The following is a 12,004-nucleotide window of genomic DNA, read 5'->3' on the forward strand; positions in this document are numbered from 1 at the left end:
GGTGAATGTTTGGTGTGGGTACGGCGCTGCCGATTGGATGGTGGGGCTGCAGTGTGAGTCAGAAAAAAAAAAAAAAAAGAACATTAGTAGGATCCAATGGGACCAACTGGCATGTATAGAGGCGTGTAATGCAAAAGGGCTGTTTTTGGTAGCATCTTTTCCTTACGGCCATACCACCCTGAACACGCCCGATCTCAACCGATCTCGGAAGCCAAGCAGGGTAGGGTCTGGTCAGTACTTGGATGGGAGACCTCCTGGGAATACCAGGTGCTGTAAGCTTTTCTCACTTTTACTTTATACAGGGGGCGCTCCACTTCACGATTAATTTAAATCTATCACTCCCCTTCCATTTTACTATTTTATATATATATTTTTTTTTTCTCTCATTCATAAAGGCAGCTTTTACACACCGTTTTACTCTAAATACTTCCTGGTAATTCTAGGTGCTGTAAGCTGTTCGTGCCTTTATTCCACCAGGGTGCGATCTTCTCACAAACTTGAAGACTGTCACTCCCCATTCACGTTTTACAACTTATTGTTAATGATAAAGAGACAGCTATTTACACACAGTTTTAAACAAAGTACTGATATTATTCCTCTTCAACTGACCGCTTTGTTTTCTATGCAAAAACCACTTCGCCACAGAAGACTCGATATTATTGGCATAGCAAGTTCTGCTCTTCTCCTTTCAAAACTTGCTAAAAGCTGTATTTAAAAGAACAGATTGGCCGGGGTAATTCACACCCTTCAATGCCAGCTTAATGTTTAGGTTAGTGGGAATCACAGAGGAATTAGGGATGGAAACTTCTTTGCTGGTGGTAGAAGCGGTCTGGTGAATTTTTAGAGAGAAGAGGCCGTCGATGTTTGAATGTAGAAAATTGTTCTGGCTGCAGCCTGCAGTATGGACTTGTTGGTGTGTGTAGCTCCCAGTGTTCTGACAGCGCGACGTTTTGGGGAAGCATGTGATTCAGCAGCTACCAGTGGGCTTCCTGCGGCAGAGATTTTGTGGCTGTTAGCGGAGTTGATAGCAGAAGGTCATTAAGAGAAGCCTACATGCGGTAGGCAAAGGAGTAATGTTTGCCGGCGGGGGACGTGCGGCGATTAACCTGTGCGGTAGTGAAAAGGAGTTAAAAAGAAGGAAGTGTGCGGATGCGGAAAGAATGGAATAATTGTGGTAGGCTGCCGGCTGAGTAGTTTGGTGAATGTTTGGTGTGGGTCCGGCGCTGCCGATTGGATGGTGGTGCTGCAGTGTGAGTCAGATAAAAAAAAAAAAAAAACCAGGAGTAGGATCCAATGGGACTAACTGGCATGTATAGACGCGTGTAATGCAAAAGGGCTGTTTTTGGTAGCATCTTTCGCTTACGGCCATACCACCCTGAACACGCCCGATCTCGTCTGATCTCGGAAGCTAAGCAGGGTAGGTTCTGGTTAGTACTTGGATGGGAGACCACCTGGGAATACCAGGTGCTGTAAGCTTTTCTCACTTTTACTTTATACAGGGGGCGCTCCACTTCACGATTAATTTAAATCTATCACTCCCCTTCCATTTTACTATTTTATATATATATATATTTTTCTCTCATTCATAAAGGCAGCTTTTACACACCGTTTTACTCTAAATACTTCCTGGTAATTCTAGGTGCTGTAAGCTGTTCGTGCCTTTATTCCACCAGGGCGTGATCTTCTCACAAACTTGAAGACTGTCACTCCCCATTCACGTTTTACAACTTATTGTTAATGATAAAGAGACAGCTTTTTACACACAGTTTTAAACAAAGTACTGATATTATTCCTCTTCAACTGACCGCTTTGTTTTCTATTCAAAAACCACTTCGCCACAGAAGACTCGATATTATTGGCATAGCAAGTTCTGCTCTTCTCCTTTCAAAACTTGCTAAAAGCTGTATTTAAAAGAACAGATTGGCCGGGGTAATTCACACCCTTCAATGCCAGCTTAATGTTTAGGTTAGTGGGAATCACAGAGGAATTAGGGATGGAACCTTCTTTGCTGGTGGTAGAAGCGGTCTGGTGAATTTTTAGAGAGAAGAGGCTGTCGATGTTTGAATGTAGAAAATTGTTCTGGCTGCAGCCTGCAGTATGGACTTGTTGGTGTGTGTAGCTCCCAGTGTTCTGACAGCGCGACGTTTTGGGGAAGCATGTGATTCAACAGCTACCAGTGGGCTTCGTGCGGCGGAGATTTTGTGGCTGTTAGCGGAGTTGATTACAGAGGGTCGTTAAGAGAAGCCTGCATGCGGTAGGCAAATGAGTAATGTTTGCCGGCGGGGGACGTGCGGCGATTAACCTGTGAGGTAGTGAAAAGGAGTTAAAGAGAAGGAAGTGTGCGGATGCGGAAAGAATGGAATAATTGTGGTAGGCTGCCGGCTGAGTAGTTTGGTGAATGTTTGGTGTGGGTCCGGCGTTGCCGATTGGATGGTGGGGCTGCAGTGTGAGTCAGATAAAAAAGAAAAAAAAAAACCAGGAGTAGGATCCAATGGGACCACCTGGCATGTATAGAGGCGTGTAATGCAAAAGGGCTGTTTTTGGTAGCATCTCTCGCTTATGGCCATACCACCCTGAACACGCCCAATCTCATCTGATCTCGGAAGCTAAGCAGGGTAGGGTCTGGTTAGTACTTGGATGGGAGACCACCTGGGAATACCAGGTGCTGTAAGCTTTTCTCACTTTTACTTTATACAGGGGGCGCTCCACTTCACGATTAATTTAAATCTATCACTCCCCTTCCATTTTACTATTTTATATATATATTTCTATTTTCTCTCTTTCATAAAGGCAGCTTTTACACACCGTTTTACTCTAAATACTGCCTGGTAATTCTAGGTGCTGTAAGCTGTTCGTGCCTTTATTCCACCAGGGCGCGATCTTCTCACAAACTTGAAGACTGTCACTCCCCATTCACGTTTTACAACTTATTGTTAATGATAAAGAGACAGCTTTTTACACACAGTTTTAAACAAAGAACTGATATTATTCCTCTTCAACTGACCGCTTTGTTTTCTATGCAAAAACCACTTCGCCACAGAAGACTCGATATTATTGGCATAGCAAGTTCTGCTCTTCTCCTTTCAAAACTTGCTAAAAGCTGTATTTAAAAGAACAGATTGGCCGGGGTAATTCACACCCTTCAATGCCAGCTTAATGTTTAGGTTAGTGGGAATCACAGAGGAATTAGGGATGGAAACTTCTTTGCTGGTGGTAGAAGCGGTCTGGTGAATTTTTAGAGAGAAGAGGCCGTCGATGTTTGAATGTAGAAAATTGTTCTGGCTGCAGCCTGCAGTATGGACTTGTTGGTGTGTGTAGCTCCCAGTGTTCTGACAGCGCGACGTTTTGGGGAAGCATGTGATTCAGCAGCTACCAGTGGGCTTCCTGCGGCAGAGATTTTGTGGCTGTTAGCGGAGTTGATAGCAGAAGGTCATTAAGAGAAGCCTACATGCGGTAGGCAAAGGAGTAATGTTTGCCGGCGGGGGACGTGCGGCGATTAACCTGTGCGGTAGTGAAAAGGAGTTAAAAAGAAGGAAGTGTGCGGATGCGGAAAGAATGGAATAATTGTGGTAGGCTGCCGGCTGAGTAGTTTGGTGAATGTTTGGTGTGGGTCCGGCGCTGCCGATTGGATGGTGGTGCTGCAGTGTGAGTCAGATAAAAAAAAAAAAAAAACCAGGAGTAGGATCCAATGGGACTAACTGGCATGTATAGACGCGTGTAATGCAAAAGGGCTGTTTTTGGTAGCATCTTTCGCTTACGGCCATACCACCCTGAACACGCCCGATCTCGTCTGATCTCGGAAGCCAAGCAGGGTAGGGTCTGGTTAGTACTTGGATGGGAGACCTCCTGGGAATACCAGGTGCTGTAAGCCTTTCTCACTTTTACTTTATACAGGGGGCGCTCCACTTCACGATTAATTTAAATCTATCACTCCCCTTCCATTTTACTATTTTATATATATTTTTTTATTTTCACTCTTTCATAAAGGCAGCTTTTACACACCGTTTTACTCTAAATACTGCCTGGTAATTCTAGGTGCTGTAAGCTCTTCGTGCCTTTATTCCACCAGGGCGCGATCTTCTCACAAACTTGAAGACTGTCACTCCCCATTCACGTTTTACAACTTATTGTTAATGATAAAGAGACATCTTTTTACACACAGTTTTAAACAAAGTACTGATATTATTCCTCTTCAACTGACCGCTTTGTTTTCTATGCAAAAACCACTTCGCCACAGAAGACTCGATATTATTGGCATAGCAAGTTCTGCTCTTCTCCTTTCAAAACTTGCTAAAAGCTGTATTTAAAAGAACAGATTGGCCGGGGTAATTCACACCCTTCAATGCCAGCTTAATGTTTAGGTTAGTGGGAATCACAGAGGAATTAGGGATGGAAACTTCTTTGCTGGTGGTAGAAGCGGTCTGGTGAATTTTTAGAGAGAAGAGGCTGTCGATGTTTGAATGTAGAAAATAGTTCTGGCTGCAGCCTGCAGTATGGACTTGTTGGTGTGTGTAGCTCCCAGTGTTCTGACAGCGCGACGTTTTGGGGAAGCATGTGATTCAGCAGCTACCAGTGGGCTTCGTGCGGCGGAGATTTTGTGGCTGTTAGCGGAGTTGATAACAGAGGGTCGTTAAGAGAAGCCTGCATGCAGTAGGCAAAGGAGTAATGTTTGCCGGCGGGGGACGTGCGGCGATTAACCTGTGCGGTAGTGAAAAGGAGTTAAAAAGAAGGAAGTGTGCGGATGCGGAAAGAATGGAATAATTGTGGTAGGCTGCCGGCTGAGTAGTTTGGTGAATGTTTGGTGTGGGTCCGGCGCTGCCGATTGGATGGTGGGGCTGCAGTGTGAGTCAGATAAAAAAAAAAAAAAGAACATTAGTAGGATCCAATGGGACCAACTGGCATGTATAGAGGCGTGTAATGCAAAAGGGCTGTTTTTGGTAGCATCTCTCGCTTACGGCCATACCACCCTGAACACGCCCGATCTCATCTGATCTCGGAAGCCAAGCAGGGTAGGGTCTGGTTAGTACTTGGATGGGAGACCACCTGGGAATACCAGGTGCTGTAAGCTTTTCTCACTTTTACTTTATACAGGGGGCGCTCCACTTCACGATTAATTTAAATCTATCACTCCCCTTCCGTTTTACTATTTTATATATATATAACTATATATTTTTTCTCTCATTCATAAAGGCAGCTTTTACACACCGTTTTACTCTAAATACTGCCTGGTAATTCTAGCTGCTGTAAGCTGTTCGTGTCTTTATTCCACCAGGGCGCGATCTTCTCACAAACTTGAAGACTGTCACTCCCCATTCACGTTTTACAACTTATTGTTAATGATAAAGAGACAGCTTTTTACACATAGTTTTAAACAAAGTACTGATATAATTCCTCTTCAACTCACCGCTTTGTTTTCTATGCAAAAACCACTTCGCCACAGAAGACTCGATATTATTGGCATATTATCTGCTCTTCTCCTCCTTTCAAAACTTGCTAGAAGCTGTATGTAAAAGAGTAGGTTGGCCGGGGTAATTCACGCCCTTCAATGCCAACTTAATGTTTAGGTTAGTGGGAATCACAGAGGAATTAGGGATGGAAACTTCTTTGCTGGTGGTAGAAGCGGTCTGGTGAATTTTTAGAGAGATGAGGCCGTCGATGTTTCAATGTAGAAAATTGTTCTGGCTGCAGCCTGCAGTATGGACTTGTTGGTGTGTGTAGCTCCCAGTGTTCTGACAGCGCGATGTTTTGGGGAAGCATGTGATTCAGCAGCTACCAGTGGGCTTCGTGCAGCGGAGATTTTGTGGCTGTTAGCGGAGTTGATAGCAGAGGGTCGTTAAGAGAAGCCTGCATGCGGTAGGCAAAGGAGTAATGTTTGCCGGAGGGGGACATGCGGCGATTAACCTGTGCGGTAGTGAAAAGGAGTTAAAGAGAAGGAAGTGTGCGGTTCCGGAAAGAACGGAATAATTGTGGTAGGCTGCCGGCTGAGTAGTTTGGTGAATGTTTGGTGTGGGTCCGGCGCTGCCGATTGGATGGTGGTGCTGCAGTGTGAGTCAGATAAAAAAAAAAAAAAAAAAAACAGGAGTAGGATCCAATGGGACTAACTGGCATGTATAGAGGCGTGTAATGCAAAAGGGCTGTTTTTGTTAGCGGTTCTTGCTTACGGCCATACCACCCTGAACACGCATGATCTTGGAAGCTAAGCAGAGTATGGTCTGGTTAGTACTTGGAAGGGAAACCACCTGGGAATACCAGGTGCTGTAAGGTTTTCTCACTTTTACTTTATACAGGGGGCGCTCCACTTCACGATTAATTTAAATCTATCACTCCCCTTCCATTTTACTATTTTATATATATATATTTTTTTCTCTCTTTCATAAAGGCAGCTTTTAGAAACCGTTTTACTCTAAATACTGCCTGGCAATTCTAGGTGCTGTAAGCTGTTCGTGCCTTTATTCCACCAGGACGCGATCTTCTCACAAACTTGAAGACTGTCACTCCCCATTCACGTTTTACAACTTATTGTTAATGATAAAGAGACAGCTTTTTACACACAGTTTTAAACAAAGTACTGATATAATTCCTCTTCAACTCACCGCTTTGTTTTCTATGCAAAAACCACTTCACCACAGAAGACTCGATATTATTGGCATAGCAAGGTCTGCTCTTCTCCTCCTTTGAAAACTCGCTAAAAGCTGTATTTAAAAGAGCAGGTTGGCCGGGGTAATTCACATCCTTCAATGCCAGATTAATGTTTAGGTTGGTGGGAATCACAGAGGAATTAGGGATGGAAACTTCTTTGCTGGTGGTAGAAGCGGTCTGGTGAATTTTTAGAGAGAAGAGGCCGTCGATGTTTGAATGTAGAAAATTGTTCTGGCTGCAGCCTGCAGTATGGACTTGTTGGCGTGTGTAGCTCCCAGTGTTCTGACAGCGCGACGTTTTGGGGAAGCATGTGATTCAACAGCTACCAGTGGGCTTCGTGCGGCGGAGATTTTGTGGCTGTTAGCGGAGTTGATAACAGAGGGTCGTTAAGAGAAGCCTGCATGCGGTAGGCAAAGGAGTAATGTTTGCTGGCGGGGGACGTGCGGCGATTAACCTGTGCGGTAGTGAAAAGGAGTTAAAGAGAAGGAAGTGTGCGGATGCGGAAAGAATGGAATAATTGTGGTAGGCTGCCGGCTGAGTAGTTTGGTGAATGTTTGGTGTGGGTCCGGGGCTGCCAATTGGATGGTGGGGCTGCAGTGTGAGTCAGATAAAAAAAAAAACAGGAGTAGGATCCAATGGGACTAACTGGCATGTATAGACGCATGTAATGCAAAAGAGCTGTTTTTGGTAGTGTCTCTCATTTACGGCCGTACCACCCTGAACACGCCCGATCTCGTCCGATCTCGGAAGCTAAGCAGGGTAAGGTCTGGTTAGTACTTGGATGGGAGACTGCCTGGGAATACCAGGTGCTGTAAGCTTTTCTCACTTTTACTTTATACAGGGGGCGCTCCACTTCACTATTAATTTAAATCTATCACTCCCCTTCCATTTTACTATTTTACATATATATTTTTTTTCTCTCTCTTTCATAAAGGCAGCTTTTGGAAACCGTTTTACTCTTAATACTGCCAGGTAATTCTAGGTGCTGTAAGCTGTTCGTGCCTTTATTCCACCAGGGAGCGATCTTCTCACAAACTTGAAGACTGTCACTCCCCATTCACGTTTTACAACTTATTGTTAATAATAAAGAGACAGCTTTTTACACACAGTTTTAAACAAAGTACTGATATAATTCCTCTTCAACTCACCGCTTTGTTTTCTATGCAAAAACCACTTCGCCACAGAAGACTTGATATTGTTGGCATAGCAAGGTCTGCTCTTCTCCTCCTTTCAAAACTTGCTAAAAGCTGTATTTAAAAGAGCAGGTTGGCCGGGGTAATTCACACCCTTCAATGCCAGCTTAATGTTTAGGTTAGTGGGAATCACAGAGGAATTAGGGATGGAAACTTCTTTGCTGGTGGTAGAAGCGGTCTGGTGAATTTTTAGAGAGAAGAGGCCGTCGATGTTTCAATGTAGAAAATTGTTCTGGCTGCAGCCTGCAGTATGGACTTGTTGGCGTGTGTAGCTCCCAGTGTTCTGACAGCGTGACATTTTGGGGAAGCATGTGATTCAACAGCAACCAGTGGGCTTCGTGTGGCGGAGATTTTGTGGCTGTTAGCGGAGTTGATAACAGAGGGTCTTTAAGAGAAGCCTGCATGCGGTAGGCAAATGAGTAATGTTTGCCGGCGGGGGACGTGCGGCGATTAACCTGTGCGGTAGTTGTTAGGTTGAAGAAACTGTTAGTAATCATTTGTTATCATTTCTGTATAATCAGCAATGAGTGTAAATATGTATATACATTATTTTGTTTTTCTTTACCTTCATACTTTAGATTATATTAGTTTACACGTATCCTGAGCACGTGTTTAAATAGTTGTCTACCTGAGGAAAACCAGAACTTCTTCTTACTCTCACAGTCTTTTCTTTGTTCTCACTCCAAGACCCCTGCCCCCCATTGACTATAAATAAAGGTGCCAAGGGGAACCACCCTTTGTAACACATTCCTTTGTAGCCTAGCATGCAGAGAGTGTGGTTACCCTTGTGCAAGTAAAACTCTAAGTGTGTTGTCTCGTAATTAATGGTGTGTACAGAGTTGGAGTGGAAAGCCTGTCGCTTTCTCCAACATATACTGTATTGTAGTTTGGTCCTGTGTGCAGAGTTGGAGTGGAAAGCCTGACGCTTTCTCCAACATATAATTTGGTCCTTCGAGCCGGATCCGAGGACACCTGACGACATCGCCAGCACGCCGAGAGGAGCGACACTGAAGCCTGCCGGCAGCCACTCGGAGACGGGTGCAAGAAAGACCTGTGACGTGAATTCGTCATCAGGCCGGTGGTTAGAACTGCGCTCGACGTCTGGTGATGTCTGACGGACCTCGGTGGCGGAACACAGGCACACGGGACAGGTGAGACAACAAAGGTTATTCAGCGAAATAACCGGGTCAATTGACGTGGGTTAGGCTTAGCCGTAATTAAGCAGAAAAGGGGTTAGGCTTAGCCGTAATTAAGCAGAAAAGGGGTTATACTTAGCCGTAATTAAGCGAAATATGAACATGCATGTATTGTGTGAATGACTGGACTAAGACTATTATAGAGGCTTAGAGTTGCTTCTGTCAGTCCATTTCTTATTTTGCCTGGTGGGAAAGAAGTACTGGTGATTGAAGGATCAAGGACGGGTTTCATCCCTGAAAACCGATACCGCTGCACGAACAGCGTGTAGTAGAAGGCCGTATTGGTGTCCTCCCATATATCTCGTACCAGTGAATTTCCACCCAGGACCTGTGTAGTGCGGAGACGGGAAAGAAAAAAAAATGGGAAAGAATCAGAGTAAGAGGATTGAACTAGAGGGAGATGAGAAGTTTATGGAAGGATATAAACCAGGTTCAGGACAAATAAGTAATCAGAGGTGGAGAAAAAAACATGGGTTTGAAGGGAAACTCCACACTCCAGATATCTTAAAATTACAAGGAAATTTAAGACTAGAAATGTTACAAACCTTGAAGAAAGGAAAATTGGAGAAAAGGAAAAAAGAATATAAGTATTCAGATAATTGGTTGGAACAAAGTAAGTTAAGAGATGTACGTAGAAAGCAGAAAAAGGATGATAGAAAGGATAAATTAACTGCAGCCGCTCTAGTCACTTTAGATGATGAGACGGTGGCCAAAATAAAACATAGAGAAAATAGACCACCAGCACCGCCACTATTGCCTGCCCCCATGCAACCCGTAGATAGAAGGGAAATAAAACAACCATCAGCTACGGGCACAATACCAAAGAAGCCATCAGCTCTTCCTTCTTCCCCCATTATAACTAGGAGTAGAGATCCTACGTTATACCCTGTGCGCGATCTAGCTACTGCTAAGGTTCGATGGCATCCGCGAAATGAAGGCATTGATATTGATAGTGAAGAGGAAGAAATAGAATTACAATGCCCCCTAGTGGAGGTGGCAAACCCTAATAGAGAGCCAGATGGAGGACCTGAAACAATGTTAGTCTATAGACCATGGACAGCTGAAGATAGAACGGCAGCATTAAAGGGAATACCTCCTGTTGATGAAGGGGTACCAGAATTTTGGACAGCAATATTGGAACTACAGAGCAGTTTCCACCTGAATGGTAGAGAAATGTTCCAATGTTTAAGACAGCTGTTCAATCATAAATGGGGAAGAGTAGCAGGAGACTTTACTGGTCATGGACCAGACAATCAACCACTTGCACATAATTCACAAGCTCTGCAACAGAGTATGCAGCAATTACATGGAAGGATAGAGACAGTGTTTATGAGACGAGCAGATTATGGCAGAATTGCACAATGCAAGCAAAAAGATGGAGAAGAGCCAGAGGATTTTATGGATAGGATGAGAGTGGTGTTTAGAGGGAATTCAGGAATTCCTCATAATGAGGAAAATGGAGGAGTTTATCAGCAACAGTTAAAACGTGCGTTCATCACAGGGCTAAAACCTGAACTGAAGAGATACATAGATAAACACTGGGTACATCAGAATACTGGTTCAGTACAGCAAGCCCTAGAATATGCCCAACACGCCCATACAGCACAAAAACAGAAATCAGACGCAGTGTTTGCTGCTAATGATACTGTTGCAATAATACATATGAATCCTCCGGGGAGGGGAGGGTTCAGAGGAAGGTCACGAGGCCGAGGAAGGGGGAGAGGTGCTTTTAGGAGCAATCAGCGAAATTTATTACAGCAAGATAACACTTGCTGGACATGCGGAAAACTTGGGCACTTAGCTAGGCAATGTAGAACCAAGTTTATAAACAACCCAAATTCCACAGAGAATCAATGACAATTAGCCTGTGAACTATCAAAAGAGCCAGATAAGCTGCAAAAACAGGATGAGACAGAAGAGATAGATTTGCAAGCAGTTTGCCAACTGCTAGCACTAAAACAACTTGAAGAACTACCAAAACGAAGGCTTATTATAAATGGGAAAATATATGAGTGCCTATGTGATACCGGAGCCTGTAGAACAGTGTTAACCACTAGCCCTCCAAGGGTCACCTTTTCTTCGTCCTCCATAAATATCCGAACTGCAGGAGGCCAAGCTGAAAGTCATCAATTGACAAATCCAGTTAGCATAAAAGATGAGGAAACAGAGTTAGAATGTCACGCCCAAGTGCTAATAAGCCCTTCATGTCCAGTCAATCTGTTAGGAAGGGATCTTATGATACAAATGGGTATTAGTGTGATTGCAACACCCACTGGCATGAAGGCTATAGTAGAAAAGCAAACTTTCGTGATACATGGCATGTCAGCTCCACAGTATTATTGGTCCCTAGATCTGGGGGGGACAGCACAGACACGTGAAATATTGAGAAAAACTAGAGAAAAGCAGTCCCCTAAACAAACCCAGTTCATGCCTGGTGATGCCTTACACGTCACTATGTGGTACAAAGGCACCCTAGGACCAGATTATGCCTATGACAAAACGTTTCATGCCCTTCAAGACACTTGTATCACCTTACAACATATATATGTTAACTCCACTACTGGCTTTTCTGCTGCTTCAGTCATCTTATCTAATAAACAACAGGCTGTGTTCAGAGGGGAAACACCACACGTATCTCTATCAAAACCACCTCAGATGCAGTGGAGGGACGTAGAGATGTTCTTACGAGATTCCATGCACAGTTACAATGACTACCAACCCGTACCTGGCTCCTTTTGGAGCTATGACAAAAAACACAATGTGTGGCGGTTTCCTTTGGGATGGAGAGTTCAAACCACTCTCACCACACACTTGCAGGACCCAACCTGACAAATTTTTCCAACCCTGGAGGAGGGATCATGTCCAGATCTAGATCGCCTCCCGGAAGGGTTGTGGTCGTCCTTCCCCGCTGATGTAGGACTGGTAAAGGGGTTTCCACCTTACAAAGTAATTGTGAAATCAGAACACCGTCCGGTA

The 12,004-nt window shown here is 44.2% G+C and overlaps 2 protein-coding genes and 6 non-coding genes across 8 annotated transcripts in view; 6 read left to right on the top strand and 2 right to left on the bottom strand.

Moving 5' to 3' along the window:
* LOC125715120 (uncharacterized) overlaps positions 1-12,004 on the bottom strand; it is a 1,180,389-nt gene that overhangs the window by 681,454 nt on the left and 486,931 nt on the right. The gene's annotated exons all lie outside the window — the stretch shown is intronic.
* The window catches only part of LOC125715114 (uncharacterized), a 935,270-nt gene that overhangs the window by 434,567 nt on the left and 488,699 nt on the right, over positions 1-12,004 (bottom strand). The window lies entirely within an intron of this gene.
* Positions 161-279, top strand: LOC125736151 (5S ribosomal RNA). Its single transcript, XR_007395433.1, has one exon. It is a non-coding gene; the product is annotated as a 5S ribosomal RNA (ribosomal RNA).
* Positions 1,358-1,476, top strand: LOC125733684 (5S ribosomal RNA). Its single transcript, XR_007393021.1, has one exon. It is a non-coding gene; the product is annotated as a 5S ribosomal RNA (ribosomal RNA).
* LOC125734340 (5S ribosomal RNA) lies at positions 2,556-2,674 on the top strand. Its single transcript, XR_007393656.1, has one exon. It is a non-coding gene; the product is annotated as a 5S ribosomal RNA (ribosomal RNA).
* Positions 3,753-3,871, top strand: LOC125732438 (5S ribosomal RNA). The gene has a single exon (XR_007391818.1). It is a non-coding gene; the product is annotated as a 5S ribosomal RNA (ribosomal RNA).
* Positions 4,950-5,068, top strand: LOC125732146 (5S ribosomal RNA). Its single transcript, XR_007391696.1, has one exon. It is a non-coding gene; the product is annotated as a 5S ribosomal RNA (ribosomal RNA).
* Positions 7,339-7,457, top strand: LOC125730803 (5S ribosomal RNA). Its single transcript, XR_007391093.1, has one exon. It is a non-coding gene; the product is annotated as a 5S ribosomal RNA (ribosomal RNA).

This window comes from Brienomyrus brachyistius, chromosome 2, assembly GCF_023856365.1.
Source record: "Brienomyrus brachyistius isolate T26 chromosome 2, BBRACH_0.4, whole genome shotgun sequence".
Classification (NCBI taxonomy): domain Eukaryota; kingdom Metazoa; phylum Chordata; class Actinopteri; order Osteoglossiformes; family Mormyridae; genus Brienomyrus; species Brienomyrus brachyistius.